Raw genomic sequence first — 23771 nt, 5'->3', positions numbered from 1 at the left:
ACAACTAAGTTTGAGGAACTCAAAGTCAAACAGAAGCAATGTGTAGCATCTACAAAAAGAGAATCACTACCGGAGATGGAGCGCTGGATTGCTGTCATTGAGCTGATTTCGAAAACACCAAGGACATGTTTCTGTGATAACAAAGCTGGATGAGTGGAGTGTGATAGTGTTACTGAGTTCATTTATGTAGTCTCCGGGCTTCTTCCTGTGAATTTATTTAGGCCTTTCTTTTGATCTTGTGACGTTGTTCTTGCTTTTCTTTCCCCGAGGTAAATTGTTATTAGAACTATCTGCAGTAAAATACTACATGTATTTATTCATTAATGGGTAGAATTTGAGACAAATTATCATATGGTTCTTGTTAATTTTTTGCTTCAAAAAATTTATGGGATTTGGTTGTCCTTTGGGATCTTTTTCTCAAAATTCCTTTCTTCTATTTGATCTAGTGAAGTACACGGCTTCTATTTTATTAGAAGCTTCCCTTATCAGAGCAACATACATTTATATTTATGTAGTGCCACTGCCAAGGACAATGACACGTTTCCTTAACATATTCTGTGGAGTTGCACACAACATGTGCAATGCAGAGGTCACTCCAAATTTACTTTTCAATTGGTGGAAGAACTTTAAGATTTTGCAGCATGGCGGGTTCTATTTTCAGTTTGCATTTGATCATTTGTATAGACTCAGCACAATTGCGTATTCGTCTTCAGCATGAAAAAAAAAAAAAAAAAACCTTTGCAACTGATTTGGAGGAACACAAAATTAAACAGGAGCATGTGGCATCTACATAAAAAAAAAAAATAATAAATAAATCTCTGAAGGAAAGCTTTTTTTTTTTTTTCAATAGGACCAGAAGGAATGCTTGATTGTTGACATTGAGCTGATTTCAAACACACCAAGGACATTGTTTCTGTGATATCGAAGTTGGATGCGTTGAGTGTGATAGTGTTAGCGAGTTTGTTTATGCATTCTCCAGTTTTCTTCCAGAGAGTCTGACTTTGTTTGTGCCTTCGTGGTCATTTTGATCTGATGTTGTTGTTCTTGCTTCTCTTAATTTGTTATGAGAACTATATGCAATTAACTAAAAAGACCTATTATTTCAAGCAAATATATGAATCTTAAGGAAATCTATTTTGCAAATCTACGACCCAAATGACACCAAAACTATCACCAATCATCGATGTAGAATAATATAAGAGAGAGATAGTCACTGAGAGTGAGCAATTTTCGGAGGAATGAAAAATGAGGAAAAAAGAAATAGAGGGGAAGAGAGCGGTTGTGAAAGGTTGAATAGTGAATACAGAGGGAGAGAAAAAAAGTGAGAATAAAATGGCCATTTGCATTGTCGCTAAATTTTATGCACAATTATACACCCACTATGTGGGTAGCTTTTAGGCAAAAATATGTAAATTTGACATCTTTTTTTATTATATACCTACTATGTGAATGCTCCTATGATTCTGTACTTTTTTTTTTTACCTACAGAAAGAACTTTATAAACAATGATAATTAGTCACTAACCCGTGCGATACATGGAAAAGCTATTGACTTTGAAAAAAAAAAATCTAACAATAAGTAAATAGACATTTTGCTAGGTAGTATTTTAAAAAAAAAAATGAAGAAATATTTAACTTCTATAATTTTCCATAGTTTAGAAGTGTTGTCTAACATTGAACGTTATTGAGTTGCTTGTGCATAGTTACCAAAACCTACAAAGTAATTTACAATTCTTAAATTAATAAAGCAAAACTCCCAATAGTTATATATACACACATACTCAAAACTAATATAAACTGCAAATATATAAACAAAAACCATGATATGAGGAAGACATACCAAGTTTTAAATTTGAGTAGCAATATGACTTTCTCGTAATAATAACAATGTAGACAATTCAAAACATAGAACAATATCAAAATTATAATATCTAATTTCATTATCTTTTATGTTGAATCCAAAAAAATAATTAATTGAAATTAATCCAAATAAATAATTAATCAACCAAAAATCATAACTTTTAATAAGAAAACAAAAAATCACATGAATCTAAATAAAAAGCATTTAAGGTGAAGAATTAAGATCAACCTACTGAGACGCAAATACCAAAAACACTAAGGCTTAAAACTTCAAAATTTATAGAATCCTCAAATTCTACTTCAAAACCAAACCAAATTCAACAAATTTATATATAACATACCAAATAAAAATTTATCATTCCTTAAGCTGGAAGACATAGGTTGCAGCTTTGATTTTTCATCAAAAAAATAGAGATATTTTATTTGTCATGTACAATAAAAAAAAAACAATAATTAGTAAAAATTTCAACTCAAAAACCAAACCTACAAAAACAATGTCAATATAAATATGGAGGTTAACCCAAATATTCAAAAGAAAATCAATTCTAAACATAACAAAAGAATAAGATAAAAAAAAAAAAAAAAATCTCTAGCACATATGAAAGCAAATAAAAAATTCGACATAAAAGATAAAAGTCATTAATAGCAATATAAACAAATATCCACATATGTTGAATTGAAATTTTATTAATAATAACAATATAAAAAAATTCGACATAAAATTCATTAATCAAAGAAGAAAGTTGAATCAGATTGCTTGCATTTTTTTTTTAATCCTAAAGTGAAGTTAGGTTTAGGGTTTTGAGGTGGTAATTGCTAAGGTTTGGAGGAGGGAAAAGAGACTCCTAATAGGAGTCCTTCTCTCTCTTTTATCTTAATCCTAACTATTTTTTGTGGGTTACATGAGTCTCTCTCTCTCTCTCTCTCTCTCTCTCTTTTTTTTTTTTTTTGAATCTTAAAGTGAAGTTAAGTTTAGGATTTTGAGGTGGTAATTATTAGGACTTTGAGGAGGGAAGAGAAACTCCTTCTATTTCTCTCTTTTTCTTAATCTAATGCGAGTCCTGTTTTTTTTTTTTTTTTAGTCCTATCATAATTTTTGTTTTTATATAGATTATCAATGTTTGGGTTTGAGTTTAAGTTGGACTTGTTAGAGAGATAAAGTTTCACTTCTTATTAAGTTTTGATCAAACAAAAATAATTAAACAAAAATAGTTTTATTTCATCATTCCTTTTTGGTGTCATTATTTGGACGGGAAATTTTTACTCTTACAAAATAAATTTTTTTTTTTGAACAAAGAACTTCCTTCATGCTGTACTATATGAACAAGTGCATTCTTTGGAGTTCTATTTTATTGGCTATTTTGAAGAGAGATTTTAGATCTTGATTTTGACAGTGTTAACTGTTATGTATGTGTATGCAGTGAAAATAGAGGGTCAATGCATGGGGCATAATATGCATACTGTATCTAATCTAGTGAAAGTTTTCATGTTGTTTCATCACTTCAATGGAAAAATGAGGTCACTAAGATTGCTGCAGCTGGACAGATAGTGATTTGTGCCCAATTTTTTACTATTAATAAAGGAAGACATATTTTGCATTCTAGACGAATGCAGTCTGCTTCTGATATTTTTTTTGAGAGATAATTACAACATGCTGCTAACCTCGCAGCTCGAACCCTTTTCCCCTAAACCTCCAATTACTTTGTATATGGGAAGGTGTCAATTCAGCTACAAAGCCTTTGGTAATTTCATTCTTTTATATCTCCAATTACTTGTCATCTATGCCTTTTGTGTCTCATACTGTGGTAGAATTTTCTCATCTATTATCAATTGTGTTCAACGTAAATCTGCAGATTTTACATTTGTTAGAATGTGAAAATAGTTACCTTTATATCATGATTTGGCATTTTCTAACATGTATCAGTGATACTTTGACCTTTTGCATGAAGGTAATGCCCCTTACAGCCCTTTGGAGGTAAGCCAAAGTTTCAGAGCTTTCTAGGGATTATTATGTGCTTGAATTTTTCAATTTTAGTCTCACTTAAGGGTTGTATTTGAATCAGTTACTAACCCACTGGTTTGGAAATTTTTTGAACACAGTCTCACTTTCAACGATAGAGCTTATTTGTGACTTTAGGATTATGCTACTGGATCTTCTTTTTGCAATCAGGTTATGTTATGCATGATATGTTTATATATATATATATATATATATCAATTTAGTTTTAAGCATATTTATTTTTAATGTAACAAAAATAGATAAATAATAATGTAGTTTATGTACGATATTAAAATTAAGTCCTTGAACAAATTGTTTGTAGATGAAAAGGCATATAAAAGAGTACAAATAAGATACCTTGGAGTAAGTAATTTTTTCAACTTTCAAGAACCTTACTTAAATGTAAATTATAGTAAATAGGTATATAACTATTATAATCAAGCTAATTAATTAAAAAAATGTAACACTAATATGAATTACAAATTCAATAGGTATAAAGATATAAGTTTTTCCATCTAAAAATTAAAAAAAAAAAGGACTCAACCCAACTTGAAACTCAGCCTTTACAGGGTCAATATCCCAATAAAATAAAAATATTAGAAAATAAAATATCATCCTCTCATTCCCAGTTTGGTTAATGAGAAAAACAAACCCAAAAAAAAAAAAATTCTTACATTTTTCTCATCCTTTCAAGTATTGTGGGTTTTTTGGTTTTTGTTTTTGTTTGTTTTTTTTTGGTTGTTGATGTGAGTTTTAAGTTCCAATCAATTCCTGGTTCTTAGGTCTGTCTGTGCACAGAGCCACGCCTGAGCCAACAATAGTGATGCTTTTAAAGAAGGTCTTAGAATATATATTTTCTTCTCTCTACATCTCTTTGTGGAGTCTGTGGACTAGGTTCCTGGATTTTTGGGGTGGCTCACTTAAGGGTCAAGGGTAGAAAGTAATAACTATTTCAGTTATAATGTTGAGTACATAACAATATAATTATGAATGTAATTTGTCATGTCAATTGTCATGTACACATCTATGAATCTTGCCCAAAAAGATTATTAAGACTTTTAGAGAAAGCTTGCCAAAATTATTATTATTACAATTTAATTATAGATGTATTTCGACCATTTCTTTTTGGTCATGCCAAAGCACTAGTAAATGGGGCATCAAAGTATCCTGGGAAAAACTTTACCTTCTCAAGAGAGAAGAAGGATTGGAACAAATCAGCTATTCCATAACATATCTGGAATCTTTACACAAAAGGAAGACGCGTATTGACTCTCTTGAGACTTACTACTAAGAGTGATATTAGGTAACTTTTTGCTTTAGCCTTTCAAGTTTGGGTTTTACAAGATTAGATTAACCGTTAATCCAAGCTCAACTTGCTACGTTATACTCTCGGTCCCATAATCCAACTTAAAAATGAGATTAAGCCCCATGTACTAGGTTTAGATTCAAAGCCAAAAAACAAAAGAGATTTTTTTTAAGAAATTAAAACTATTTTACTCTTCACTATCAAAAAAATGCCTAAATGGAAACTTTCAAGAGAGTCAATACGCGTCTTCCTTTTGGAATAATGATTCCATGTGCTCTTTTTACTTCACAATTATTGCTACCTATTGGGCCAATTATGCAAGTGACTGACTTTGAAAATCATACTGTTAATAAGTTGTTTAGAATTATTTGAATCTTTGATTAATCTTGTACAATATTTTAATTTGCTCCAGAAACATCAAGCAATAGATAACCATCTATTTGAGAAATGAATGAAAAATCTTTTACATTAGATTGGTTAATCTTTCAATAATAGAAGAATGGTGTGTGCCAATGCTATCAGACTCATAATTCCACGCGCATGCCAACTCTTGACTCCTTGCTAGTCACGACTCACGAGGTCTTGAAAGGAGATATTGGTGCAACTTGCAAGAAGAAAAGTCTTCTAGTACAAATGAAACAAGATAAGGATGGCACCATCGCAACATGTTTTGTCATGGTATTTATTAGGAAGATGAATCATAGCGAAAACAGAGATTAATTAAAAAAAGAAGAAGTGAGGCTTAGATTTAGTGTGCGTTTGAGAAACGCGTTTTGCGCTTCCCAAACGCACATTTTGTGTTTCAGTATTATTTTTTTTTTAGCCGAAAAATTTGACTTTTTCGTGAACAGTGCACATTCTGCACTGTTCACGGACCTACAAATTTCACTTTTTAACAATTTTTTCTTCAAAAATGGATCCCACAACACTATTCACTTAAAAAATTATTTTGCTACAGTGTTTTTCAGTTTTCAATTTTCAGTTTCAGCTACATTCAAACAGACCCCTAGTGTATGTAGTGTACTGAATCCGTTAAGATGATGATATATGTTCAAAAGTGAATACATGTTATAATCTCAACGGGTTCAATATAACTAGATATTGGACTCAAACCTCACAAAAAAAAATGATGAAATGAGATATGTCGAATGCTTCAAGGAAGATAAACAGATAACGAGCATAAATTGAGTTAAAATGATTTGTGAAAGTGGCAACAACTAGAGAACGCCAACAAACTCCACGACGGCCCAAGGTCCTAGCTCAATCCTCAATGTCCATTAGATCTCACGTGAGGTTAAGATAACAATCATGGTAACACCCAAGTAAGGAAGTCACACGCAGTGCTCTCTACTACCATTTTTTTTAATTCATATAAAAAATACTAATAAAAATAAAAACCTAGAGAATGCTAACAATAAATCCATATAAAGTCTTGACATAATTGGGCTCAAGATGGGACACTTTACATTCCATCGCCCAGCCCAACTTTAAATTGGGCCCACTTACTAGGGTCCAGGGCCCAATTATATAAAACAAAAACCGACCTTCCTAGTACCAATTCGAGACCTCTAAAACTTGAGCTGAGTTTTAAGTTCCCTTCATTTCGTAGTTCTATGTATACTGTACGGTCTTCGAACGCAGCATTATCAAAACATTTTGAATTTGAAAATTTTGTTTGTTGCGCTTGAAGATTTTCATCTTTATTTATTGTTTATGTTTTGTTATTTATTTGGTAAGTAATGTATTAGGGTGTTTTGTAATTATTTTGAAATGGGTTGTTGATGTTGAGCTTATGTATTGGCTCAATTGTGTGATTGGTACTTATTTTTGGGTCTGAGAGATCGTTTTTCATTCAATAATTATCTCTAAAAAACTGCAACGGTTTCTCATATTATAGCATTGAAATAAAAAGATAACCTTTTCCATTGATATGTTTGGAGCAATCTTTTGGAAACACAGATATGTTTGAACATAGGAAAATTCATAAGAACTTGGAGGAAAAAAAATTGGACTAATTTAGGTAGGATGTGGTTTTGTTTAGTTGAGTTGTGTGATTTACAGGTCTCACAACACCTTAGGAATTGATTTTTACTGCTTTCTGTACTTTTCACACTACATTTTTTTTTTTGGTTGAATTTGGAATATGCATAAGTTGAGAATTTTTGGAGTGTTTGACTATTGGAAGGCAATGGTTTTATGACAATTGAGTAATGATGTTTTTCATTCTTCTCTCTTTTTAATCAATAAATTAACGATGCACCATTGGGTTAGAACTCATTGGCAGTGTTTTTCTTCTTTTGATTAGGAATGAAGACCCTTGACTAGGTGCTTTTCACTTCAGGGACTTGAGAATCTTTATGAACAACTCTTTTGCAACAAGAGTAGTTCACTCTGTTCTACGAAGATTAGTTCTCAACAAGAAAATGGGCATTCTTCTTAATTGAGTTTTTATTGTAACATTATCTCCTAGTTAATTCTATATCTTAACATAATTTGAGTTTTTATTATAACATTATCTCCTAATATTAGCTTGATGGGATTAGTCATCTGTAAGGGCGCAGGACAAAAACTGTCCTTATTTATATATGACTCTTGCTGTTGTATGACCTTTGCTTCCCTCTTCTTTTTTTTTGAGGGGGGGGAATTATTTTAATTCTATTATATATGAATTTGATAATAGTTATATTTTTTTCATATAACATGCAATGGTAGGGAATTTAATTTTCTTTTGTCTATTTATTGTATAACATTTTTGAATATAAGTCAACTTTTTTGGATAAACTGATTCCAGATGCAAATCTACATGATACCTAATTTAAGATTTATCATAATGTCTTTTTTGTTTCTTTCCCATTGCTAATTTCATCAATATTGTAACCCTTAATTTACTCAATAAATTTTATTTGCTTTTTTTGTCATAGCTTGAATTCTACTCTAGCATAGTGCTATGCTTGCGGGTTGTTGTTCCACAACAATCAAGATACTGATGTTGACTGCAAATACTGCACTCTTGCCTCAATCACCACTAGGTATACATGATGACTACCTTCATGTAATCTAGCTGTTTAAGTACAGTGATTTAGAATGTGCTCTTTTGTTGCTAAGGGTGCAAAATAAAGGGCTCTTTTTTGTTTTTAAAACCAAAGATGATATAACAAATGACAAGGAAATGTGAGTTAGATTTTCTCTTAGATATATCCAGTACAACCCTTAGATTAGTTTGATCCAAGTTCTCATTGGACCAAATCAAGTTGGATCCCAACTAAAGATAGTATTTTACTTGATTATCACTTTTTGAGGAATTCATGCTTTTGGCCCCCTGCATTATTTATTATAATTATGATGATGAATTTAGAGTGTGAGAGGTGGAGAGACAATATATGTTTCATTTATTTCATCATTCCTTTTTCGTGTCAATATTTGGACGGGAAATTTTTACTCTTTCAAAATTTTTTTTTTTTGAACAAAGAACTTCCTTCATGCTGTACTATATGGAGTTCTATTTTATTGGGTATTTTGAAGAGAGATTTTAGGTCTTGATTTTAACAATGTTACTTAATTGTTATGTATGTGTATGTAGTGAAAATAGAGGGTCAATGCATGGGGCATAATATGCATACTGTATGTAATCTAGTGAAAGTTTTCATGTTGTTTCAGCACTTCAATGGAAAATTGAGGTCACTAAGATTGCTGCAGCTGGACCGGTAGGGTGTTGTGCCCAATTTTTGACTATTAATAAAGGAAGACATATCTTGCATTCTAGACGAATGCAGTCTGATTCTGATACATGTCATTCCGCTTTGGTAAGTTCATTCTTTTATATCTCCAATTACTTTTCATCTGTGCCTTTTGTGTCTCATATTGTGGTAGATTTTTCTCATCTATTATCAATTGTGTTCAACGTATATTCTACAGATTTTATATTTGTTATAATGTGAAAATAGTGGAAAGTAAAAGTTATCTGCGATTCATTGTTACCTTCATATCATGATTTGGCATTTCCTAGCATGCATTAATGATACTTTGACTTTTTGCATGAAGGTAATGCACCTTAAGACCCAATATGACTTATTTTAGGATCATGATATGACTTATCTTTTTGCATTACCTTAAGGTAATGCACCTTAAGACCCAAATGGGTCTTAAGACCCAATTTTTGTATGGTCTTAAGGTGCATTATTAGGTTATGAAAATGCTCCCCAAGTAAGAATAATAGCTGAGCTTTAGACCCAATATGTTGTTTTAGGGGCCACATTGCTGGAACAAAAAATCTTTGATTTCAAATTACTTATCTTTTTCCTTGAGACCATACAACAATTGTTCTGAATGATTGACAAGAGATAGTGAATCTTGCTTGATTTGGCACTTGAAAATCCTTAATAGAAGGACTCAAACACTTCCAACTATAGCAGCATAAAAGAAAAATTATGTACATTACCAAATTTTAAAAACCGAAAGAATTGTGTATTATGTAAAAGTAAAACCTAATCCGTGAGATTTCCCACCTACCACCAAAAAAAAGAAAAGAAAGGAAAAGTAAGACAGGTTTTTAACTATACATACATTGGTAATTGTCTTATCAACATATTTAACCCTCTCAATCTCAAATTTTGACGCCTAAGAACCTAAAATTTTGAAATCCTCCATCTTCAAAATATAATTGCTCACCTATGTGTTCCTCATTAATCCTAAGATTTATTATATTAAAAGGACTTGAGGCATTTTTAATGGATCATTTATAAATCTTTACCAGTTAAAGAATTTTAAGGGTAAAATTGTACAATTCCTCCCCGGACAATTTCAAATTATATGACCTAATCATTTTAAACATTCATTATGTCAAATTCTCATAACCAATAATTTCTTTTATTTGTTTTTTTTTTGGTAAAACTTTTCCCTTTTGAGGATCATTATAACTAAGCTCATGGACCTCTTCATGACATCCTTTAACTGCTGTGTATGAATACTTTAGTGTTAATGATATTTAATGTAATGCAACAAATATTGTTTAAAAATATGCATTATATTACATATTAAGGTACTTTGTTTGCTGAACATAAGTAGATTAATTTTGGGATTAATTTCTTAATTGTGTTATTATGATTTTCCAACTACTAATCCCTATAGGGTATTTTTTGAATATTATTCAAGCATTTTTCAGAGTACTTTGTGCTTGTTGGAAACGAAAAAGTATGTTATAAATTATAAGACAATTTCATGAAACCTCTCTCTCACAGCATGTTTAGATCTCACCTGTTTTGTGAGGGTGCCTCATGAGATATCCTCTCGATGGAAACATGCTAATCACATACACATAAAATCATATTTTCATTTTAAGCACCCGATTAGTCACCCACATTAACCAAAACATTTCAATTAGTTTCTTCTACAAGTCAATTATTAAAACATTGTCTTACCATATAATATAATTTGTGCTATTATAGAAAATTGCAAATCATGACATGCCATATATATAGGAAATATTTTCAATTTGATTTGTGATGTCTTATCTATACTACTATTTAAGGGGCTTCTCCTATTTGAATTTCACATTTTGGATGCCTAAAGTACTCTTATCATATATACTTACAAGTTTTCAACTAACGAGGATAAATATGTAAATTAAAACTCCTATACTTTAAAACTCACAAACTCACGTACGCTTTGCAGTTGCTATCTCTCATTCTTCTTTAGATTGAAGATATTTAGTTTAGCTCTACATCCTCCTTTATTTTTCTTCAGATTAAAGACATTTATTATCAGAGGCTCCAACAAATTTTCAGGTTCTATCTTTTGCAAGTTCCTCTTTGTTTTCTTTTCTTTGGTTTATGTTGACTTTCTTTGAGCTTTACTTTTTTTTTTTTTTTTTTTTTTTTTATATATGTATCACGTTAACTCTTTTTTTTTTTTTTTAAATGTAATTTTGAAATGAATGGTTCCTTTATATACTCTACCACTGTACTTCTTAATGAATTGTCATTTCATGTTGTAGGTATTGTGATCCAAAGACAGGGCTGCCTTATGCTATAAAAGAAGCATTCAACCAACAAATTTTTAGGCTCTATTTTTTGTAAGTTCTTCTTTGTTTTCTTTTTTTTGGTTTATGAATGACTTTCTTTGAGTTATACTTTTTTTTTTTATATGTATCATGTTAACTCTTTTTTTTTTTTAAATGTAATTTTGAAAATTTGATTAATGATCAAAATATAAATGATCAATTACTATTTCCTTCTATTTCCTCACTTTTTTTTTTCCTTCTACGTAATTTTTTTTTCTTTTTAAGATTTTTTTTTTTTACCATCATTGTATATGTTTTTGGTGTTAAAGTTTTTTAGATTTTTTTTTACCATCATTGTATATGTTTTTGGCGTTAAATTTATTTATTTATTTATTTAGTTATTTATTTAAATAGTTGATGATGTGGTGATTAGATTTTAAAGAATCCATGATAGAGTTAAATTCTAAAAAAAACTTTATCTTCTATTTCCTCACTTTTTTTTTTCCTTCTACGTATTTTTTTTTCTTTTTAAGAAATTTTTTTTCTACCTTTATTGTATATGTTTTTGGCGTTAAAGTTTTTTTTTTTTTACCATCATTGTATATGTTTTTGGTGTTAAATTTTTTTTTTATTTAGTTATTTATTTAAATAGTTGATGATGTGGTGATTAGATTTTGAAGAGTCCATGATAGAGTTAAATTCTAACTTTTGTTTGTTGATCAAAATTTTTTATTTATTTTAAAATACTTGGTTTAATCCTAATTATTTTATCTTTCTCAGGTTCACGTAGGCACAAATTTTTTGGATTGCATTGAGAAGTCATTAAAATGAAATATTAGATAAGTTTAGGTGAGACACTTTACAAGAATTATTATCTCTTTTTAAAAAAATTTAAAGGGTGAAAAGATAAAGAGCGTCAACTGAAAATGATTTTTTTTTTTTTTTGAAACTGCAGTGAGAGAGAGTGGGGGAGGTGGGTGGGTGAATTTACTGAAATGGGCCTACTGGTTTTGTCTACTTTTGTTTGAAGATGGGAGGGGTGAAACGGGAATTTGGATGGCGTGTATGGTGGGCATATTGGTCAGTGAAATTAGGTTTGTTGTTTCTGACTTTAAACCGTTTGGATAGAGGATAGTAGTGGGGGGTTTGGTCAACAACTGTAGACTCCTGTTAGTGACCGCCGGATGAAACATCGCTTCATCCAACGGTTGAGAACGTATGTATGTATAGTTTTATCGACTTTGTGTAGCCATAACCCACATTCCTCTTTCTCCTAGCATATTTTCCGCTAAAAAAAGGTTATTTGTTTGTTAAAACTATTTTTTTTGCTTAATCTAATAGCATGTTTGTTTTGTTTCTTTAAAAAAAAACTAGTCTCTGAGTACGCAAGTGAGACTCTTTTATTTTTTAAATAAGGGTTAGTTTAGAGCATTTATTATAATTTGGGATTACTATATTTTTCAATCATAAAAAAAAACCTAGGAGTGTAATAAGTATTATGTGTTGTGAAAGTTTTTTTTTTTTTTTTTTGTGATTAAAAAATGTAGTAATCTCAAATTATAATAAATGCTCTAAATTAACCCGTACCCAAAAAATAGAAGAGCCTCTGAGCACGCGCTCACACGTATACTCAGAGGCTAGTATTTTCTTAAGGTCACGCAAGTACATGTAAAATATATATGATTCAACGACTAGGATGACATTTTTTGTATCCTTTATCCCATCCCTTGCAGGCTGTTTACAATTCTATAATAAGACTCATGGTATATCCTAAATGTATGGTAAATCCATCCAGCCAATTGCCAAAGTGATCCAAGCTGTATTGGGGATAGAGAGATTTATGGGGTTCCAAAAGGTTCCAGGGAGGTGAGGTTGAGCCAACACTAATTATTTATCAAGTATTAGGCCTTGGAAACCAAACCAGTTAGAACACCTTAGGCTGTAGCCTTGAAGAACACATGTTTAGGCTTGAAGCAGTCTCATAAGATGTGGATGGGCTTCTTGGAAGTCCTCAATGAGAACACTGTAGGACGGAAGGGATGTGACTAGGGAATAAAACTGAATGGGATGGGAGATGGTTGTGATTGCATCTCTAGAGGAAGAAGATAATATGTCGGTGGTAATTTCTGCACCATGTTCAATTCCATGAAATAGTAGGGTCGGTGTTAGAGAATTTTGCAAATAAATTATAGGCCTCGAAGATGGTACACATAACTGTTGATAACGTCCAACATTGGTGATCCTATTGTTGGTGGTATTTGGGCAAAGAGAGGGCTAGATTAAGGTCTATGAAGTGGGGGGTTAGTGCCAGGGAAGCATGTATATCTACTATTGTCTTGTTTTGTCTACATCCTTATATATAAAAAATGTAATATATCCAGAACTAATTTGATGAAATACCTCTAATTGAAATTGGTGGAACAAGAGCAGCAGAAGTTGCATCAACATAGCAAACTAACAACACCAAACATCAAAACAGAACATGCAACAAACGTGGTAACAACTCTGCAACAACACAGAAAACTACACAAAATAGCGACTGCACCATACCAGATACAACATCTTCATCTTTAAAAATAGTTGAAAAAACTCCTCAATTAGCACAAAGAACCCTGTTCTGACAGTTTCCAAGTTTGTTTATTCTTTGGATATAAAAATTAAAGGTATACCCTTTTATTTATATGCAAATGTCAATAAATAGAATTTTTAGCTAAAATCAAAACCATTACATATGAATATATCAGCAAAAAACATGACATACTTAAACGACTTTGAAAATCAAGTACAAGTTAAGTAAAACATCACCCTTTTGCATATTATGTTCTCAAGAGGTTCATATGCTTGATACAGTGAAATCAAAACATTATTACAGCAATACAAACAATGAAGGCAGCTACGCAGGGGCAAATCAACCATTGCTGCTATGGCTGATTGGCTAAAGAGTAAGTATTTTGTTTGATTTGGCATTTGAACATCCTTTAAGATGTCAACATTGATGCTTGTAGCCTAACAAGTATAAAAATAGCAATATAAAGTATAAACAAAAGGTGATTACGTATGAACAAAAAAAAAAAAAAAAGGATTTATTATATGTGAAAGGGGGAAATGGAGACTTACAAACTATCTTTGAAAGCAGCTAAGCTTTGTGGCTCAGACACCTATCATAATGAACAAACTTAGTAATGTGAACAATAGTGCTAATAGAATAATTGTCTAATAAATTATAAATTTTAAACTTCTTTTACAACAACAATGCTATTGTAAAAATTAAGGTTTATCTCACAATAATGCTACAATAGCAATCCTAGGACAAGATGCACAGTGATTCACCAAAAATAACTCCCAATATTTTTCGAGTATTACTTCCTGATATTAACATTATATCTATTGAATGACTGACTAGTTTCAAGCTAGTTGGTACATCCAAAACCTTTTTAGTTAGAAGCCAAGATATGAGAAAGAGGAAAAAATAGAATTGATTGAAACTTTAAAATAATGATTTGGACCACTTCTTTCCATTACAAAAGAATCTATAATTTGGATGTTCGAACCCCCCCCCCCCCTCCCCCACTATTTCTCTATTTTTTCAAAAAAAAAAAAACTCCAATTCCATCATATTACTATTAATCAAACATCCAAATCTTCTCCACATAGTATATTTATCAAACACCTAGGAAACAAAAGTAATAGTTTGAATTAAAAGGATTTTCATATTCAAATACTAAGATAGACAAACAAAGAAAGGAACAAAGATCCCAAAAAAAAAAAAAAATCAGAATACTTTAAAAAACCCAACTCCCAAATCAAAAACAGCCAAAACGAGATAAACCCAGATAACAAAACACAAAATTACAACCTAGATAACCATAATTGCAAAATGCCATAACCTCACACAAAATCACCCAAATTTTACAACAAAAAAAAAAAAGTGAACACCAAAAGCATTATGATGAACCAGAAATACAGATTAGAGAGTCTCATACATATAAGGCATTCAAAATAAGAGGAAGGCATAAAGAACAAGTCATGCACACCACAATTGTCTCCCTTCTCAGTCTCATCACTTGAATTATTCATTGTGTTGCAACAAAAGGATAAAGGAAAAAAAAAAATTATTGTAAGTCTGAACCTTTGGTAATACCGTAAATATAAAATAAATAGTGCAATGGCTTAGAGAAAATACCTGTAATTTCCCAAAAATGGTGAGCGCACTTTGGTTCTCCATCTCTTGAATTACCTTTGCAAAAGCTCCAATAACTCTGGATCACCGAGTTTGTGGATTTTGTAGTGTTCCCCTTGAATCCTATTCCAAAAATGAACAGAAGGAATATGCTTGACTTTCCAAAACTCAGGACCTTCAGCTGGCTGCATACTAAGCACGAATTCAGTCGGCATTTCATAAAATTGCAGATTTTTTAGGCTTTTCAGATGTTGGATGCCTGTGGGCACCTTCTTAAGCTGTGGGGATGGTCCAATTTCAAGAATTTCAAGAAGAGGCAAGGCATCTTCGTCTATTATCAACATATTCAAACCTCCTAAATTTCGAAGCCCTAGAAACTTGAGTTTTTGGAAGCCTCCTCCCTCAATATGTAATTGCTCACCTCTGTATCCATCATAAAGCAAAAGATCCATCAAATTAGATAGAGCTTGAAGGACCTTTAATGGATCATCCATTAATCTTGACCAGTCTAAACCAATTCTGACTATACATTTGAGTTTAGGGATCCATTCTGGCAACTTTTCTATTCGCCCAGATAGGATGAGAGTTTGTAGGCGTGGCGGAGGCGAAGACATTGATTGTAACTCAAGAACTTCTTCTTCAACTGCTGCACTAATTTTCAAAGACTGAAGGTGGCTCATTTTCTCCAATGCAGTGCACAAAGCCGTCCCATTTTCTCTGTTTAGTTTACAGATTTGCAATTTTCTCAATTGGCCCAAACTTCCCAATTCTTCAATAAGGGCATCGTTGTTGGCTTCAATTTTAAAAAGCTTTTGTAAGGATTGTAAACACGTAATGCCACTTTGTATCTTTACTGCTCGTCGAAAATTAATATTGTCTTCAATATCATGGCTTTCAAAGTACGCCGCAAGATATCGTAGCTTCTGCAGCCCATTTATCTCCACTGGTAGCTCAGACACAAGGGAACGCTTCAAATCCAAAGTCTCTAGGTTGTGGAGTTTACCTATCGACTTTGGAAGTATATGTACCTTTGTATCTCTTAGGCTTAAATATCTTAGAAGGAATAGATTACCAACTTCTTTAGGAATGTAATCTATAGGAGCACTTTCACAATCCATTACTTTCATGAGTTTGAAGTTTGCAAAAAATGTACCAAGAAAAGAATTAGGCATTTCGTCTATCCCAAAAGTAAGAATAGAACGAGTTTGGGAACTAGTAATACTCTCTAAAGGAGTATTTACATTGTTCTGAATTGAGAGGCGTCGAGCGATTCTCTTACAATTTGAAAAGTTTTGCACTGAGATCAAACGGAAATTCAATTCCTCTGACCTTGAAATAATAATTTCACGAATCATATCATGAACTCGACAACTTCTAGTTTTACCAACAAAATCCTTTCGTGTCAATTGAACCAAGCTTCTATTAATAAGCTGCTTCAAGTAGTCTTGTGCAACTTCTTCCAATGTTGTTCCTTGCCTTTCTTTTACAAAGCCCTCAGCTATCCAAAGTCGAATTAGTCTTGAACAATTAATGGAGTGATCCTCTGGAAACATGCCAAAATATAGAAAACATGCTTTGAGGTTGTAAGGTAAATCATGATAACTAAGAGAGAGAATTTTGGGGATACTTCTTAGATGTGAATTATTTTCTAACTCTGAACTAAGACTATCATGCAATTTCTGCCACTCTGAGACAACCTTGTCTTTGATTGACAAAAAACCGCCTATTGCAACAATTGCTAGGGGCAAACCTCCACATCTCTCAACTATGCCACGAGACAACTCAAAAAAATCAGAAGGACATTTTCCCCCTTCACATTGGAACACCTTTATATAAAATAGTTCCAAGGCTATTTCAAAAGGTAGAGGTGGCAGCTTGTACACATAATAATTTAGAGATTCATTTGTAGAAGGAGCAACATCCTCATTTCGACTTGTGATTACAATTCTATTGCCTCTTTCATTCTCTGGGAAAGCAAATTTTATATGTCCCCAAAATTCTACATCCCATAAATCATCAAAAACTACTAAATACCTATGTTCATGTAAATATTTTCTTTATTCCTCAATTAGTGATGTCTCTTTCATTGTGTCAATTTCCCAAGGCACAAACTCCTTCCTTGCCTTATAGAGCTGCTTTATCGTGTCCCTTAATAGGCTCTCCATCTTGTATGATTAAGATACAGTAATCCAAGCATGGCAATCAAAATGTGTTGCTACCTTCTCATTGTCGAACACTTTCTTGACAAGAGTGGTCTTGCCAAGGCCACCAATGCCAACGACCGAAAACACCTTGCATTTAGATGGTCCTTCTACCAACCACTCTATCAATTTGGCTCTAGGAGACTCAATTCCCACAACCTCTGCTTCCTTAATGAAAAGGGATGCCACTCGAGGGTCATGCCATGTAACACTTCCAGTGTTGCTGGATCTTCCTTGCTCTATTGCACTAAAGCCATATCTTTCACCACTCTTTCTTATGTCCTCGAGTTTCTTGTTGATACCTTGAATATTAGAGGCTATCACATGCTGTGGTTTTAGGTTTATGGTAAAGTGAAAAACCGTCTGGAGGAAATGGAAGTATTGCCTTCGCTTGTGAGATTTTTTTGCAAAATGAAGTATGTATTTATCAATGGCATCTTCTAAGTGATAAGCTTTTTCCCTCACCAGTTTCACCCATGTTTTTGCAACATTGTTCATATCTTCTTTCTCAGCCCTTGCATCCACATCCTTGAGGAATGATCGAATGAACTCTAATTCAACTATGATGCTTTCAACTTTGTCATGGATACCCTTCAACAATTTCACTTTTTGGACTAACAATGGGACCAAATTCTCTATAACTAGGCTAACAGCACTTTCTGCCATTTCTCCTCCCTTCTTAAGTCAATAGCCACGATACACTGAAGATAGACAAACTCAGTGGCAGTAACAGAAATATAGTTATATTTAGATGAGACCAAAAAAAACAAAAACAAAAAAAACTCGTCATTGCTTCTCAATATTACCTCGTGAACTGTAAGATGAAGGTGAAGTTGGAACTACTCCACGTCGATCTCCCACAAGCCCCTCAAGTAAAGAATAGTTGCCTCAAGCCCGCAATCTACATTTATAACAACAAGTAAACAAGAAACACAAACACATGAAAGTGTATCTCTAATTAACTCTATGCTCCAAACTGAAACCCATATTCTATTCTCTAGAAGAAGAAATATATATTTTACATATTAATACATTAAATAGCAGCAAACTAGGAGAAGTTAGAATTAGAGAATTATTTGAAAGTAAAATTACCATTTTGGTTCCTATATTTTGAGATCACTTTTAATTTGGTCATTTCTTTCTTCCAACACTAATTTAGTCCTTGTCATCATCTCAAAGACTAAAAAGGCCTACGTGTTAAATAGATTACACAACTGGCTTACTTGAAGTATACTAAAATAATAATAATAATTTTAATAGACATTAAAAAAATGACCACTTTGGATGAAAAAAAAAATCTAATTTTAAAGAAAGGAAAAAAAAAGAATTAAAAAAAAAAATTAACCCAAATTTGGGAATCTCGGCACACACAGATCATCACCAAATGATTTTTCAAAAGTTTCACCAACACAAGCTCAAATCAATCTCCACAAATCCAAATCAAAATTCAGTTAGTTCTTCAATCTCTTGCCCTTACGCACCACTGTGGCTCACTGGATCCTTAACCAACCATGAGCTCCACTTCACATACCCGTTTGCTTCTATTGCATACAAGATTCACACACTCATTCTCAATTTCTTTGATTTTCTTTTGTATTCTTGCACTTTCTTAGCTAACAAACACAAAACTCAACAACAAAGCAATCTCAGAAATTGAGAATAGTAACTGTTTTTGTTTTAGAAGTTGAACTGTAGTTTTTTTTGGGTGTATTTTGTGCTTGCTTGCCAAGAAAATGAAAGAAAAATTGCATAGGAATCTTTTCTTTTAATTCTTCTTTTCTTTCTTCAAATTTGAGAAAGCTACTTTATCTATATCTTTGATTTTCTTTTGTATTCTTGCACTTTCTTAGCTAACAAACACAATACTCAACAACAAAGCGATCTCATTAACTGAGAACAGTAACTGTTTTTGTTTTAGAAGTTGAATTGTAATTTGTTTTGGATGTATTTTGTGCTTGCTTGCCAAGAAAATGAAAGAAAAATTGCATAGGAAGCTTTTCTTTTAATTCTTCTTTTCTTTCTTCAAATTTGAGAAATTAAGAGTATGTTTGGCACCACAAAAAGCCACTTTATTTATTTCTTTGATTTTCTTTTGTATTCTTGCACTTTCTTAGCTAACAAACACAGTACGCAGCAACAAAGCAATCCCATAAACTAAGAACAGTAATTGTTTTTGTTTTAGAAGTTGAACTGTAATTTGTTTTGGATGTATTTTGTGCCTGCTTGCCAAGAAAATGAAAGAAAAATTGCATAGGAAGCTTTTCTTTTAATTCTTCTTTTCTTTCTTCAAATTTGAGAAATTAAGAATATTTTTGGTACCACAAAAAGCTATTTTATCTATTTTACCACTTCACTTTACAAAACACCCAACATCAGTGGTTCTATTTTAGCATTCAACACAATAAAATAATATATCTACTACAATAAACAACAACCACCATCACCACCAACACAATAAAATAATTTATCTTTTAATAAAATATTGGTTTTTTTTACCATCTTAGCTATAGTGCACAGTCATCTTTGGCTGTGCATTGTAGCTTAACAACAAAATAAAATGCATTTTGCTCCACTAATGCATTAGCCTTTTGTTATATTTAGTTGCTAAATTTATCATTTTACCTATTTCCCTCCACCAATACTAATGCTCTTAATAATCTATGTAAAGTTGTGATTTACAACTGTGTTTTTGTTAACTTTAATTCCGTATCAAATTTGATTATATTTTGTTCAATCATTTCTCTGTATGTTTGTGGGATTTAATGTAAGGGTTGAGTATGAGAGTTTTGTGAAGAATTGTGAAAAAAATGAAGTTAGTGACTTGCTCACGACTGGCTCGCGAGTGGACAACCCGCGAAATTAAGGCCACGTGACAAGCACATACTTGGAAGCTGTACAGACTTATGCCAGGCTGGTTTTCGCGAGTCACTTCATTGCTTGGCCAACTCGTGAGTGACCTAGGAAACTCTTTGCTTCCATGATTTTAAAGAGTGCTTTCCTTATTTGTTTTACACACGCTATATAACCTCACATTACCCACGAAATTGTAAGAAGACTTTTCAAAGAGAAAACCCTAGCATTACTTTTGAGAGTTAGAGATTGTAAACTCACAATCATGTACACAATTTCTCTTAGTTTTCCTCTACTCCAACCTCTCCAATTACAAATCCTTGAGAGGTTCTTAGCCCAAACACTTACCTCACCCAATCTAAGTGTTGAAAGAAGTTTTGGTGCATGTGGGAAGCATTGGAAGAAGCCATTGATTGGCAAATGTAACTTGGAGCTAATTGCGGGATTCAAGTAACTAGTGAAGACATGGGTCGGTAAAGTTCGTTTGTAGCTGGAACTTTGAGGGTTCAAGTACATTGGGTAGATTAGGCTTGGAGGGTCTTTGTGATATCCTTGTACTCCAACTTTATTCACTAGTGGATCGATTCGACTTGGAGAGCCGTGGAGAGGTTTTTTTCCAAGTACTTTGATTTCCTCTTCGATACGTCTTGGTGTTATTTTTTTTTACATCTCTCTTCTGTTACTCTTTATGCTTTATATTTATTGTTTATTGTATTTGCATATGCTATAAAGTAGTTTCAGCCTTATTGCGTTATACTTACTCTTATTCTGCACCTAGTTAAGTAGGGTAAAAGCAATCAAGCCGTTTGTTTAAAGTTTGTGGTCTAAACAGGCAATAGTGTTTTACACTATTTGAGATTTTAATTGGTATCAGAGCGGGTACACATATTTTGATTTGATTATCTTTGTCTGATTCCTAGACCCCATTTGATATGGATCAATCTCAATCCCTTAACGCACCTCCCTTCTTTGACGGGAATAGTTATGTGTTTTGGAAAGTACGTATGTGTGATTCTTATGTGCTATCAATGAGAGTGTGTTTGGCAAGGGGAAGTTGTTTGGCTTACCTTGCAAATAATTTCCGGAAATTTCTAAAAGTGAAGAATAATGGGAAGTTGTTTGGCAAGGGGAAATCTTCATCCTTCAAGAATGACAAGAAAGATTTAATGAAGAAGGATGTCAAAGAGTCATCACCATCTCAAGGAATTGTTTGCTATGAATGCAATGAGTATGGTCATTTGACGAGGGAGCGCCCAAACTATTTGAGAGGGAAGGGCAAGGTGTTAACCACCACCCTTAGTGATTCCAAAAGCTCTAGTTCATATTCGGAAGATAGTTGTGATGGTGATGGAAATTGTTCTGCCTTTATGGTAATTATCTCAATGAACTCAAAAGAAGAATTAGAAGAGTTGAATGAGGAACTCGGTGAGCACACCAATGTTGAAGACATTGAAGCTACTAATGATGAGGACGAATACCTTAATGAAGGTGATAGGAAGTTTCAAGTTGTTTACAATGCATTGCTTGAGGATTGTGGCTAGTATACCAAAGTAGCAAAGAGTGAAGTTAAGAAGATGAAGAGAATCAAGGAAGGCTTCAAATCCACTCTTGTGCAACTTAGAGATGCTAAGTGTGAAGTTGAGAATTTGAAAGAGGAATTGTTGAATGCTATTCCAAAATCAAATTTCTTGAACCAGAAGTGATTCAAGCAAATGAAAAGGTTCAGCGCATCACAACCAAGAAGCTTGACAACATCCTAACATCTCAAAAGTCCTTTTCGGTCAAGACCGGATTGGGTTACATCGGTGAAGGAAGTTCAAGTGCAGAACCAAAGAGGGAGATGAAGTTCGTATCAGCAATGGTTGTTGAGAAGCCAAAAGTGGACAGTCTAAATCTTGAGAACAAGGCCGTTGCGGCAAAATCTAAGGTAAAAAGGAAGTCATTGCCTAAGAATCAAAGAGGAACTCAAGTGAAGCATTTTTTCCATCATTGTGGCATTCATGGTCACACTAGACCGAATTGATTTAGACTTCATGCTCTCAAAAGAGCCGATCTTCAAAGCGCTCAAGGAATTGAAAAAGGGAAGCCAAGAGGAAGGCAAGCCAAGGAAGACAATGGAGGACAACTCATTGGGGATGTCATGGAGATGCTAAACAACATTTCAACTTGCCTAGCTAGCTTCACCCCAAGGTTTAAGCGTTATGTTGCATGTACCCCTCCTATCAAGGATCCCACCAAAAACACCCATGTGGTGTGGGTGAACAAGGGTACTTGTGCATGATCACTCTACTATATCCATGCATTAATATTTCCAATGTTTTAGGGACATAGTGTCATGCATGCTCTCATGTGCATCTTCTTTTAGTTGTCATGCTACCCCTCTAGCATGTTTCTTTTAATTGCCTTTTAGTTAAAAGCTTGTTTGTTGTTGATTTTACTTTATTGCTTTTGTTTTGTGTGAGTAAAAAATTCAAAATCACATAAAAAGTATAAAATCCAAAAAGTTTGATCGCTCATGTTGTATCCTATCACATGTTGAGTTTGGCCTAGTACCTTCATACTAATGACGTAGTTTATTTATGAGCTTAGCATGTTATGGATGCACATATTGAATGAGTGAAATCTAGAAAACTATGTTTAATTGTTGTAAATAGATCTTCAAGTTTGTCATGGATGTTTAGCCAATAGTCTTGTTTGATCTTGATACATGCGTAGACTTACTCTTATATATCTCCTTACATTTAATTTTCTATCAAAAAGCTCTTCAAATGTCAATCTCTAAAAAGAGAAAGGGCTGAAAAAGTCTAGCTTCAAAAACTAGTTTGACTAGAAAAAGGTTAAGGAAAATGTATTTATTTGTATGATGCCAAAGGCAAAGGCTTATTTTTTAATGAAATATAAAAAATTTCATGACATCAATGCTCAAAATTGAGTTGTATTGATAAAAATAAAAAAGCATGAAAAATGGAAGCCAAGTGAAAAGCTTTAAATTAATGTAAACATTTTGGTAAGGAGTCATATACGTTCATTTCTATTAGTGAGATAGATCTCTTGATTTCATGTTATTTGTGTATGACTTGATTGAATTGATCATTGAAGCTTCATGCTAGACTATGGTCTACCTTATACTTGATACTCACACACAACACGCAAGTCTAATGTTCAATGAATATTTATTTCATTTGTGTGATTGTACGTGTTTAAATGTGATGTGTGTATGCTCAATTGCTCGTTGATCAAACCAAAAAGATTTTTAAGTGTTTTATTTGTTTTTGGATGTGATTTTCGTCACTCTTGTTTTGAAAGTTTTTCTCAAAAAGAAAAGAAATTTATGTTGAAAAACTTTGTGTTTGGCAATTTCGTGACTCATTTTGCAAG

At 32.7% G+C, this 23771-nt stretch overlaps 1 pseudogene; it reads right to left on the bottom strand.

Annotated features, from left to right (window-relative positions):
* Positions 1-13733: 13733 nt before the first annotated feature.
* On the bottom strand, positions 13734-18209 carry LOC142615426 (disease resistance protein RPM1-like; annotated as a pseudogene).
* Positions 18210-23771: the final 5562 nt, after the last annotated feature.

The sequence above is a fragment of the Castanea sativa genome, chromosome 11 (assembly GCF_040712315.1).
Source record: "Castanea sativa cultivar Marrone di Chiusa Pesio chromosome 11, ASM4071231v1".
Classification (NCBI taxonomy): domain Eukaryota; kingdom Viridiplantae; phylum Streptophyta; class Magnoliopsida; order Fagales; family Fagaceae; genus Castanea; species Castanea sativa.
Note: the sequence above shows the minus strand (reverse complement) of the source record. Positions and strands in the feature narration are given on the sequence as shown.